A 12351-nucleotide genomic window follows, 5' to 3' on the forward strand; every position below is an offset into this window, starting at 1 on the left:
TGTCCATCTCTTTACAACGACAATGTACCGTGTTCTGATGGCTGCTTCTGGCATGATAACGATCGCAATGTAGCTAATAAAGTGTCAGATGACTGTATGGGGGAAATAACAGTATGGGACTGATTACAGCCATTTTAAAGGGCTAATAATATTTCAAATGTATGGAACGAGCAGACCCAATTAAGGGTGGGCGGTGAAACTGTTCTCAGTAATTTTCACAAAAATAACCCTTTCATTCTAACTGGCAATACTGCTAGCTGACAGCAGGTCACCCAGCTGTAAGCGCCCTGTAAGCACAGCAGTAAAACGAGGTCATCTTTGGCTTGTTTTGTTCATTGTTACCAAAATGCAGACATTACAAATGAGTTTTATAACTCTACAGTAATAAAGACACAGTCTTGAACGATACGGAACAGTAATTAACAAGACAGAAAAGCTATATTTTGATTTGAAACATATTTTTTCAGGTCTGGGTAAAAGAAGGCAGAAAACAGGGCAGTAAGATGACGTTAAAGGGTTGTTTATTAAATCACAAAGATGCTTGCTTGTTTCATTAAGGTTCCATATATTTAAATAATTATTAATACAGGGACACATGGGCGACCTAGATGGAAATGGGGAAAATGCTGGGATAGGTAGTTAATGTTGTCTCTAGGCAGATTCTCTGGCAGCAGGAAGGGAGCCATATGCAGTTATGAAACGCACTTCAGGTGGAGAGAAGAGCTCTTAAAACATGATGGATGTCATTTTTATCAATTGAAATCTTTTTTTCATGGGCCCCACTGGTTATTTTCGTAAACCAATTACTAAAAGGTGATCTCTAGAGAATCTGAATGGGGGGCAGGGTCACATGCACATTTATGACATTACGAAAAAACTGCAGTATGCTTGTATTTCTGAGAAGGCTCCGCAAAGACGTATCCAAACAGCAGGATAACTCTGAACAGAGCACCAAATCTGAGATGGCAGGCTTTTTTGTGTTATTATTGGTTTAGCATTATATGATTTACAGTACCATATATATATATATATATATATATTTTATCACCTTCATTTTCTGCCCCAGCTATTGTCCCACTATTTGTCACGTCCCACTGCTGCCATAATCTCATACCCCCAGTCAAGCCCGAAATATCAATCAGAGGCGAAAGGCAGAACCAGAGGCTTTTCTTTACTGCCTGTAATGGAAAAGTCTGGGGTTTTTTTTGTTGTTGTTGTTGTTTTTTTATTTGACAGTGACTTTTTTCAGTTTTCTTTATCTTCTTCTTCAACTGACACCCACTAAATTGTGCAGTCAGCTGTGGCACCAAATTGAGCGTCACGTTGCAAAAGGACACAGGTAACGATAACGCCATTCAGAAATCAACGTGACATTTTGCCACCCGAGGTCTATCATACGGTTCTACAGTAAACAGAATCCTGAGTTACATCAGTGCAGCTTTGGAGGAAAATCTAAAACTTGAACATGGAAATATCATCAGATTCAACCATTAAATCTGATGTTTTATGGACTAAATAGTGGATTAAAGTCTTCCATTAAAGTCTCTATTTTTGGATTTTGACCTCTTCTCACACATAGAAGTCAGGTATATAAAAAAAGGACTTTTACCTTGTAAGAACATTTGGAACAAGCAGTGTAAGACATGGCGAAAGCCTTGGCGAGACACGCTGTGGGCAAATTTCGCTCGTCACCGAGCCTAAATGGCACCAAATGTTGCCTTTGAAAATGTTCAGATTCATTACCTCCAAGTCTCGCGATCAACATTTTAATTCCTTAATGACTGGAAAGGCTGGAGGTTAGGAACAAATTGTTTCCACGATCACTCCTCTTCATCACTATTAACAAGGAAGTTTTAGATTTTGCTCGGCTTCAATTCATTACTGGCTGTGCCCCTCCGCTGACCATACCACATGTCAAAATTTAATTTGGGCTCATGACATAATTGGGTCTCATTTGTGACACAGAGTGAGCTATCTTCGCTGTTGCGCTCCTTATTTGTGATTTAGGTTGATGAGATACTTTTTTTTCCTTCGTCTTCCTCTTCTTTCTCTCTCGTGCAGCTCTAATTTGCAGAAGGCATGTCAGCTGGAGAAATCTTTCACAAAATTGCTTTGAGGGCGATCAGTGAAATGTTGCCTTTCCCATGGCGGTTCATTAACTTTTGCCTTTTTGCTCAATTCACATGCAACATCACTTTTACAACATTATCACATAATAACAACATACTTAGCTACTGATTATTTTATTATGGACTGGCCTATATATCTTTCTTTTTTGCGATTGTTACTAAACAGATGAGTGACGCAGCCCAAGGTGATTTATTTCGTTTTGTCTAACCAGCAGTATTGGCAGCAGGTAAAGGCAGACTAAGGTTGAGATTAATTAGCAACAGCAGGTGCAGTTAAAAATATAATATAATGCAATATTATAGAGTGTAACATATGCGTAATCCACGTCAAAGGTGTTTTGTTGCAACTCCCGCGCTTGTTTTCTCAGTTTGCTTGTGTCCTCTCTGAGGGAGCTTGCAGGCCCACTATAGAAAAACATCATTTGAGAGGCTTGAATGAGAGCGTCATCATTTAGTATCTTTGGCTTGACAAATGACTTATAATGTAGCAGTTATGATAATGGTTGTCTTTTATTCTTCTGGTAATTGCCAGATTGATTAACTGACTTTGTTTCATTGCTATTCAGTACAATGCTTGTAGCCCCACTGAGTCATATTCCTATTAAAGGAAGTTGATTTTTAAAGGGGCAGTTCATCCTGGAGTCAGATATACTGTTTTTCAACCATCCTGTGCAACCACTTGGCAACCAGCTGACGTGCCAGAGTTGAGTTGCGCTCATCAGTGCAGACGGACTCAGATTGATTACGGACCAACGCAAACAGATTTTTTGGAAGTCTACGTTTATGCATTTCACAGAAATTATTTGCAGTCAGCCTGAGTCAGACTGCAATTGTTTGGAGGCAGGTTGCCACTCAGCACGTGACCGTGTAATCACTTCATGCAGTTGCACTGAATGCCACAATGGTTGCCTGGTGATTGCATGGAATTTTGCAGACCTCGATGTTAATGCTTTTCTTTTTGTCACTGTTCCACTCACTATATCACCATGTACATAGGTTAGCTTGCACCATGTACCATGGGGCTTAGCTTACATTACAGAATATGTAAATAGGGGAGCACATGGGGTGAAAAGAAATCCTGGCAAATTCCCCTTTTTTATTTATATTTTTTATTACCAGTTATTAAAGAACTTTAGTATTGTTCAATGTCAATACAAGATATTTCTATATGGTACATTGAACTTGGCCTTTATTGTTGAGAAGAATCTGTAAATGAATGATTTAGCCATTTTATTCATAGGCAACACAGTGGTGCGGTGGTTAGGACGGGCGCCTCACAGTTCTTGGGTTTGAGTCCTTCTGCCAAGCATACATTTTCATGATTTGAAGTTTTCCGTAGATGTCTCTTTTTCTGGGCCCTGTGCCCCCTCTCGCCTTATGACAGCTGAGATGGGCTCCAGCCCTACCGCGACCCTGAATTGGATAAGTGGAAGAAAACGGATGGAATTGCCATCTAGATGAATTCCAGCCTGTGTTGGTACAAGAGGATGTAAAGATGCTCAGATTTTAGCCATAAATGTTTCGTCACATGGTAGTGACAAGAAAAACTAAATGGATAATCAACATCAAAACAGCATAGATGGATACATAGCACTACAGGCCATGGGAAGAACATGTATTTGGTTTGGAAATGAACCGTCCCTTTAAAGAGGAAACTATTCCTTTTGTGCTCATTCTCTATTCTGTACATTTACAACATGCAACACCTCCCCCACTCGGTGCTGTGACTCTCCACTGTGCCCAGCTGTTTGCCGTAGCTCCCTTGTTTTGAGCAATGCCCCATCCCCCTGTGGTTTGGCAGGCAGTTTGTTATGCGTTCCCCTGCCATCAGTACTCAACCCAGCAAGTCAACTCACCCCTGCGTTCTGATCAATCCAGCAGTGTGTGTGTGTGTGTGTGTGTGTGTGTGTGTGTGTGTATACTGTAGTGCGCACTCAGCATCCCGGTGGGTTTCCACCTGCTGGTGCCACCAAAGGAGCAGCACACAGGAGATGTGATTGCAGAGCTTACAGCAAGGGAGGATGTGGGCGAAACAGGAGAGAAAATATCAGAGCGTGAAGCATGTGCAGAGCATGCTTCATGAGCATTCTCAGAGTGGAGTGGTTACTTGGTTACTGTATATGAGTACAGGCTTTAATTTGACTGAAATACTGCAAGTGTGTAGCTGCCTGTCGCTTTTAGGATTTGCAGGCAAAAGTGGTTTTATCCTTTGAATCCCAGAGATAAAACATTCATAGATACAGAGCTTGGGGAAATCTGTCTTGCTGCATTTGTATTCCTGTATATCCTTAGGTGATCTGCTGTTTGCATTGTTTGATTCTATGAAACACTGACAGGTAATTGGCAACGTGTTTTCTGGAAGCCTGTGGTTTTTGGCTCGTCCTGGCAGATCTGAGCCCCGTGAACAAACTGGCGAGGGAGAGCTCCAGGAATTAGTTTGGCTTGGCAAGCTTTCCACAAGGTGAGATGACTTTGATCAGTGTCCCCTTGTTTGTTGAGGTGGCACTTTCTGGGCATGGGCTCTGTTTTAAGCAAACAAAAGACTATCTCTCTTGGCATTTTATCAATAGACACAGGGTTACCGAGGGTGGACTGAAGTTTTTAATACATTTTTCTGTTAAATATCTTGGTGACGTACAGCACATAGTATTATCACGCATGGCTAAATGCAGTATATTCATAGAAAGGAGTTTTGGATTGTTGACAAAAACAGATTTGATCTGAGAGTGTCGTTTCTTTCCACTGTTGTTATAGGTCGTGAAATCATTTCTTAAGATTGTTGCCATTATGTTTAATAAACCTTGGTAGCCATACACACAGGTATCACTTGTCAGGAAAAGAAGTCATTTCTTTCTAGCTCTGTGCTGGGACCTCGTGCAGTTCTAGCTGCATGCGTAGAAAGCTTAAGGCAGGGATAACTGTAGCAAGAACTCCTCATATAAAACAGAGCAGGCATCACTGACAACTCGCATTCAGGAAGCCAGACAAACCATGAAAAAGAGTAGCCTCAGTGGAAATGGGTTGCAGAGTTGCTTGCAGATGCAGCAGCAGCTCAAACTATATACCCCGTGAATGTGATTGAAGGCATAGAAAGGTAACGGCTTCAGGGACCAGCATTGTTTCTAGGCAGAGCCTACACAGAGCTCTGCTGACTTCCTCATGTTGTAGCTGTATGCTGTCATCGTGGAGCTGCTTTAATGACATGCAGAACAACGTATCCAGTTGGGCCATTCTTAGAGCCCAACTGATGTAGGATTTTTAAAAAGGATAGCAATGCAGATATTTGGTGATTTAAAAATCGGACTTTTTCAGACACACAATCGGTTGCAATGTACTGCATGAGACTGCAAGTGAGCAAACATTAGGGATTTAGTGTGTTGGCTAGTTTGTGATTCTCTACAACATAAAGTTGCATATTTGTCTAAAACCTAAATGATATACGGTAGGACCAATACTGATGTGTGGTGATGTTGTTTGAAATAAAATATTTCTGTTGTTTTCTTTTGTTATTTCTGTTGGGGTTTTTTTTTCATAAATTACATAGCAGTATAAGCATTTTATATTTGTGGATCAGCAGATATTGACTAATAATATCCTCCTCCCCGATAATCCAGTCGGGCTTTAGCTATTCTTTGTGTTTGTTTTGTTGTTGTCTCGGTAGCTTAGCTCCTGCCGAGGAGAAGACAGAAATCACAGTAGTACAAAGAACTACTTTGCAGTGGAGGCTGGTGAAATGTCATCTTCCACTGTTTCTTCCTCTGTGGTCAACACCACCGTTCTACCTATGCGTAGCACCATCCCTGGGTTCACACATAAGCCAAAAACTCTGTGTAGGCAAACAAAGACAAATGTGGTACCATGAGTACCAGTTTAGCCACATGAATTTTCATCTGTTGCTGCCTTTGTTACTTTAGCACATAGTTAGCACAGATTTTAAAAGGGAGTAAGAAAATCATCTGACTGGCTGAGCAGATGATCCATCCCCACTCTTAGCTATTTATATTCCTCTCTCCTCCAACTCTTCTTCACTTGGTGCTGCTGGGCAGTCTAAATGACAATCTAAATGGCAGGTGCACTTGTTCAGAAATTATTGTTTGTGTTCTTGGCTCGCTCGTGCTGCTCTTTGTTAATGTGTGATTAAATCAGCCTTTATATTGAAATCTGAACCCAGAGCTGATTTGAGCGAATGTTTGCCGAAAGTTTATTGCCCGAGAGACGAGGCCCAAGCGGAGCAGGTGAACCCGAGCAACAGATGCGATGCCGATTTGAACAGATGGCGAAAGAATGCATAAAAGGTCAGGTGATCTGTGCCTGTGCTGCTATGGCAGCACACTGATTGGGTTCTTTTTAAGAAGGAAGACAGAACAATAATCCCCCTGCATAAAAGGGGGATCAAGAGCTTATAGCCCCTAATTACTAACGGTGGGAAGCAATTTGACATATTCTTCATCTTTTGACAGGTATGATGATGCTTTACATGAACCTTGACTGAACAAGTAAGTTTAAAATAATAAATCTTATCCAGCTGTTTCAACCTGCTCTCCACTACACCTATGTGTTCATTTCAATCCATCTTTGCACAAATAAACATTTCTATGCAGATATTTAAACAAATGACACATGAGGGTGTGCAGTAAATGTACCCGCTGATTTAGGATCCCCTCCAAACCGACCCTCACCTTTTTCAGCGATCTTCTGTCATACATCTTGTCAATATCTATCAATTAGCTAACTGTGCTTACAAATGCTCCTCTGACACACCATACATCTGGGATTGCTAATTAAGATGATGTGTTACATAATTAATGCCTTCACTCCGCTAATTAGCGCTCACTTAGTGCTTTAGCTTTTGAGATGTGAAAATCAGTGCTAAACGAGTGTTAATGTGATTCGGCACCGCAGTGGCATGGAGCAAGAGATCAGAGCGGGAGATGCAGGGAACCAAAAGTTCCTTCCTGGAGAACTTTTAGACGCATCCGCCTCGCTTAACTGGAGAAACACGAAGGACTCGCATGGAAGTCTCGGGTTTTATGAGCGCTGCTGTTGGGTTGATTTTGAGTGACTTTAGATTTACGGGCCCTGCGCTCAAGGTCGCAAGTACATAACTCTCGAAGATCTTCTCTCCCTCTTTTGCTGCCTCCGCCATCACTGACAGTCTGTAGAAACGACCCATCAAGGACACTTCAGCCGCGTGTCAATCCACCGACTCCAGCCGGAGAGATAAGAAGGTGGGAAGGGACAGCGGATGGCACGCTTGCATAATTTATACTGAGCAAAAAATCAATTTCGGGGCATAAATTACTCCGATGTTAATTAGTTGCAGATTGGTCTTTTACAAAAGGTGCATTCTAAATCACCTCAGGGAGACTCTCACTACGCCGAGATGAGACCCGATTGTTCAGCTGGTGATAATTTCACATGATGTTATGATGGAAAATTAGGCTTGTTACTTACTTGGAGCATGACCAAAATATTTTCAGAAGATGTAACAGTTTCTGTGAATACTGATTTTTTTATTTATTTATTTTTTAAATTTGTCCCCCCTCCCGGTCCCTGTGCCAGTGAGAGAAGGAACTCCTGCAAAGAAAATGAGTCGGTGGAGTCAACTAAATACTCTCATGTTGCTACTGCCCCAGCCTCGCTCTTTCACGCAGCGAGACACGCTCTTAATGCTGCACTTGCACACACATGCCGACACCGCCGCACAAACCACCCTCAGTCAGGGAGATTGCTTACCAGCGCTTAGTTCAGTGGCGATGCCCAGTTGGGCCTTGATGTAATGGAAATTGATTGCACTGCTCCCAGGCTACACTGTCATGACAAGTTATTTTAATGGCACTAAAGCAGGCTTATGTTGAAGTTTAAAAGGAGGGGGAGGGCTGAGTGTGGTTGGGTTGGGGTGGGGGTGGGGGGTGTGACAGTGACTCGGGGCATATTTGCAGCATTGCGAGTCATTTTATTTATTTATGAGGCTGCACAATAGTTCTCGAGAAAGAGAGACAGCGAGACCCCGGCTTTTTCCGCGAGAGATTGAGAAGAAAATCACGGGTAAGCGGGTGGGTGACGGCTCTAGGTTAACCACCTCTAACATATAAGATCTAATTAAAGGTTTGATTTGTGACACCTGCTGTACATTCAGGTGTCAGTTCAAAGGCAGAACAGTATATAGCACACACAAGCCATTTATCCCAGTAGTAACCTGTCACGCAGAGAGGAAGGAAATTTTCAGCCAAGATGAAATCTGTAGTTTATTGGCCTCACACAGGTAATGGCTGCAGTATGAGAGCTGTGACAGGAAGAACTTTTCCATATTTTCTTCTTCTTTTTTTTTTGTGCTTCCACTTTTTTGTTTCCTTCCCCCCGTCTAGACGTGAAGTGTAATAGAAATAATAAAGACTAACTCTCCAGCCTGCTGGCACTTCTTCAGTGAGGTCATTTCCTGTCAGCGAGTTGCATTCAGGTAACTCTTAGCGGAGGTTGTGTGCGACTTGCTGACATGTGCGTTTGTGTTATTAGAGGAGACTCGGCCATTCCTCGCTACGGGCAAACTTGTGCAGACTTCTGCCGCCGTCCCGCTGTTTTTCTTCCTCCCCCCTGCACGGCTTTCATAGTAAGCAAAGTCTTTTATACTAGAAGCAAAAGACACGCAGGCCTCAGAAATGAGTGCTTAAGAGCCTCGTAACACAATCAGTTTCTAATTTATTTTAAAGTTTAATGGCATTTTGAGTTTAATGGCATTTCAGATTGCAATGTCTCTGTAATAAATTATGATGGCTCATGCATGAGCACTTCAAGTAATGTGTTTTCCTCATGTTTTGTCCGCAGGCCAATTAAGGCTCGCTGCGTGACAGTCTGGCCGAATCAAAAGGTCCCCGCACTCCTTGACGGCTAGAGCAGCCAATTAAAATCCCTCGCCGGGCCCGAGCCTGCCGTCGCCGCCCACCGCGAGTGATCATTACCACATGTGTGGGTTGGACGGAGTCTTTGGGCGAAGTATTGATTACGGTGTTGCAAAACGATCTTTGGCGCTTTGGCCCGAAGGAGTGGGGCTGTCGCGGTTAACGGGGATGAAGGTGTCAAGTCGGATTTTGAGAGCAAGCAGCAAACACGATATACATACACACACGCGCGCACGCACGCCCCACCGTGCTGATTGCCTGTGCCGGTGTCACTGTCCACACTGCACAGCAGTAAGCCTCATCACACGGGTCAGCAGAGCCAAGACCTCGCTCGCATACTGCTTGATCATCTGAACAAGTCCGGAAATTAACTTTGATGTGGAATTTCTGTGGGTGAGCTGCTAAGGTCCACGACAGGGCGGGTGGGGGGTAGAGGTGGCTGGTCAGCTGCGTATGTGGGCGAAATGTGTTCGCCACATGCAGAGATATGAAAGAGAGAATGAGAGAGGAGGAGTGTGTGTGAGAGAGGTGGCAAGAAGCCTCCCCCATATATTCAACCAGGAGTCACTCATATACTTCAAATAGGCTTAATTCGTATTCAGCTCACATGAAGTTGTGGGCTTATAGAGCTAGATTTAATACATCTCAGCTCTCTGTGTGACAGACCCGGACCATGTCTAAATTAGATTGTAATTTCAATGAACTATCTCTTAGCATACATACAGTGACAGACCTGTGATCACCGCTAAGAGCCCTCCTCTGCAGCATTTAGAAAGAGCTTTGATTTGTCTGCCTTCTTGTGTTTGTGTATTCGTGGTGTGATTGAGTGGAGTGCCACCATTTTGCACAATTACAGTGACCCACAGTGGACATGATGGCAACTGACAGCTTTTTATTCCTGCCTTATATCAAGCAAACATCATGTCAACAAGAGCACAACAAAAAAAGGAAGAAAGTTTGTTTCTTTTGTTGTTGGGTTTTTTTGAAAAACAGTCATTTGCATGGTTAAAGGTGTCCCAGTCCATAGTTTTTGTATCAACAGTGGATCTGCTGAGGGCCTTTGTTATGGCACCCATCCATCCCAGTGACAAGTCCAGCAAGTAGGTGCTGGAATTCCTGGTCTCTGAGCATTTCTTGGCGTCTTTTAGCTGCTTGTTTTGCTTTTATAGCCTTTCGCTTGTTTCACAACCCAAAAGTAGCTGAAAAAACCCCCCTTTTTTTTAAAGCTCTAAGTCTTAAAACACCCTTCATTTCTTTAAATGTATATTTCATTATATTCTACTAGGAAAATGGGAAACGGGGGCAATGATTTATTGAAATATCTGCAAACCTACATAGAAGTACCGTACCTTATCTCTCTTTCTTGTCTTGTCTTTAAGTAGTCTTCAGGAATAGTTCCCCAGGCTTTTTGAAGGACATTCAAAGCTCTTCTTTGGATGTTTCTGCCTTTTGTTCTGTTCTCTGTCAGGATGATCGCGCACTGCTTCAAGAATGTTGAGGTCCGGGCTCTGGTGAGGCTAATCCATGAATGATCGTGTTCTTTTGTGTGTTTTTCTATTCAGATATGCTTTTACTGTATTGCCAGTGTCTTTGGGATCACTGTCATGCTGAATCAGGAGCTTTTCAGATGGTTTTGCATAGTGGATAAAAATCTGATTACACTTTTCTGCATTCGAAATCCATCAATTTTGACAAGAGCTCCAACACTACTGGCTGAAATGTATCTGCAAAACATAACACAACCTCTACCCTGTTTTTCGACCCTTTAGACATCACTATCATTCTCGGCCCAAAAGTTTCTAATTAGACTCTGACTCTGATTTTCAGACCTGCTTTTATGTAATTTGGCATACCTCACCCTTTTCTCCCTGTTTCCCCCCCCTTAAGAATGTCTTCTTCAAAGCCACTCTGCGACTGAGACCATTTCTGATGAGACTTCAGTGGATCGGCTAAAGGGCCAGTTGTTTTCCCTAGGTTGTGTGTTTTTTAGGCTATGACTTTAAAATACTGTTCATCAGCTGTAGGCCTGCCACTTTTTTGAAGATGCACTTTAAAAAAGTGAAAAGATGTCCAGTTTTACATCTTTGGGAATCGCCATCTTCGTGCAAAAATACTATTTTATGCCTGTCAAACTCTGTTATGTTTGGGTTTTTTCATGGATTCCACGAAAGAAATGGGAACAAATTCTATGTTCAACTTCGCTAAGTTGTCTGTTCTGTGTATAGACACACGAGTGATTCATCCATTGAGTTATGTGTCTTTTTGATGCTTGAATCATCCATCCTTCAGAAAAACCTAAAACTGCAACAACCACCGACGGATTTGTTCTGCTAACATACATTATACATTTGTGTGACTCTTTCTTAATGTAGCTTATGAATTTGATTACTTATATTATTGTTATTATCAACACACAGCAAGCGCCAAGATTTCATAACAACAGACGAGCTCTTGTTAATGAGAAAATGTAAACAGCTACATTAATTCAACACAACTGCATATTAAAAAAACAAAAACAAAGAGGCGGTAAAAATAATACAAAAAGAATGTGAGAAATTCTCTTGAGGTATTTAACATGACAAAAAAAACTTGCATAGAAAAGATTTTCATTTCTTCTTCTTCTAATCAGAAAAATGTGTCAAAATAACAAGAAAGGCTCCCATTATTGTGATGTTATTACGAGCAAAACACAGATTTTCCTTTTGTCCTCATAATGAATAAGAATTATTCTGTACTAATTGGCCTGAAGAAGTTGTTTCATAATTCCCTACATACACTCCTCTCATGAATTCCCTCAGAGGCTATCCATTGGGTAGGGAATTGAAGAAATAGAATTCTCTTTGTCTGCACAATATTCTGCTGTTATATGCCACAAACATGCAATTCTTTATTTGTATTTTAACCATCATGCAGCCTTATTTAATTTGTTTCCACAAATCTGCCTAAGTATGATGGCTTGTTTTGACAAATGGGTTAAAAAGGTCAAATGCAGTGGCCATCGGTGTCACAATGAGTAACTGTTACTCTAATATGAGGAAATACATCCACGTGTCAGTGGACTGATCTTAAAAACACTTCAGTCAGGCTCCAGGAGATCCCCCTGCCCTTCCAAGTACATGTCGCATGGGGAGACCAGCAACAACACCCGAGCGAGAACAGCCAAGGCATCAGAGAGAACCATTAGAGAGAACCTGGCAATGATCAAGACAGACGCAGCATTAAAAAGAGGAGCTAGAGGGTAAGTGGCTTGCAGAGTGGCTTGCAGAGGCACAAGAACTGCAGGCAAAAAGCTGCTTAAATAGTGTGTTGTGTATGGGTTTGGA

The 12351-nt window shown here is 42.0% G+C and overlaps 1 protein-coding gene and 1 long non-coding RNA gene across 3 annotated transcripts in view; both read left to right on the forward strand.

Annotated features, from left to right (window-relative positions):
- Window positions 1-12351, forward strand: part of LOC100693228 (interleukin-1 receptor accessory protein-like 1) — a 319171-nt gene that overhangs the window by 159656 nt on the left and 147164 nt on the right. The gene's annotated exons all lie outside the window — the stretch shown is intronic.
- LOC112843832 (uncharacterized) lies at window positions 8510-9432 on the forward strand. The gene is made up of 3 exons (XR_003216359.1): window positions 8510-8555; window positions 8646-8739; window positions 8955-9432. It is a non-coding gene; the product is annotated as an uncharacterized LOC112843832 (long non-coding RNA).

The sequence above is a fragment of the Oreochromis niloticus genome, linkage group LG23 (assembly GCF_001858045.2).
Source record: "Oreochromis niloticus isolate F11D_XX linkage group LG23, O_niloticus_UMD_NMBU, whole genome shotgun sequence".
In the NCBI taxonomy this organism is placed as follows: domain Eukaryota; kingdom Metazoa; phylum Chordata; class Actinopteri; order Cichliformes; family Cichlidae; genus Oreochromis; species Oreochromis niloticus.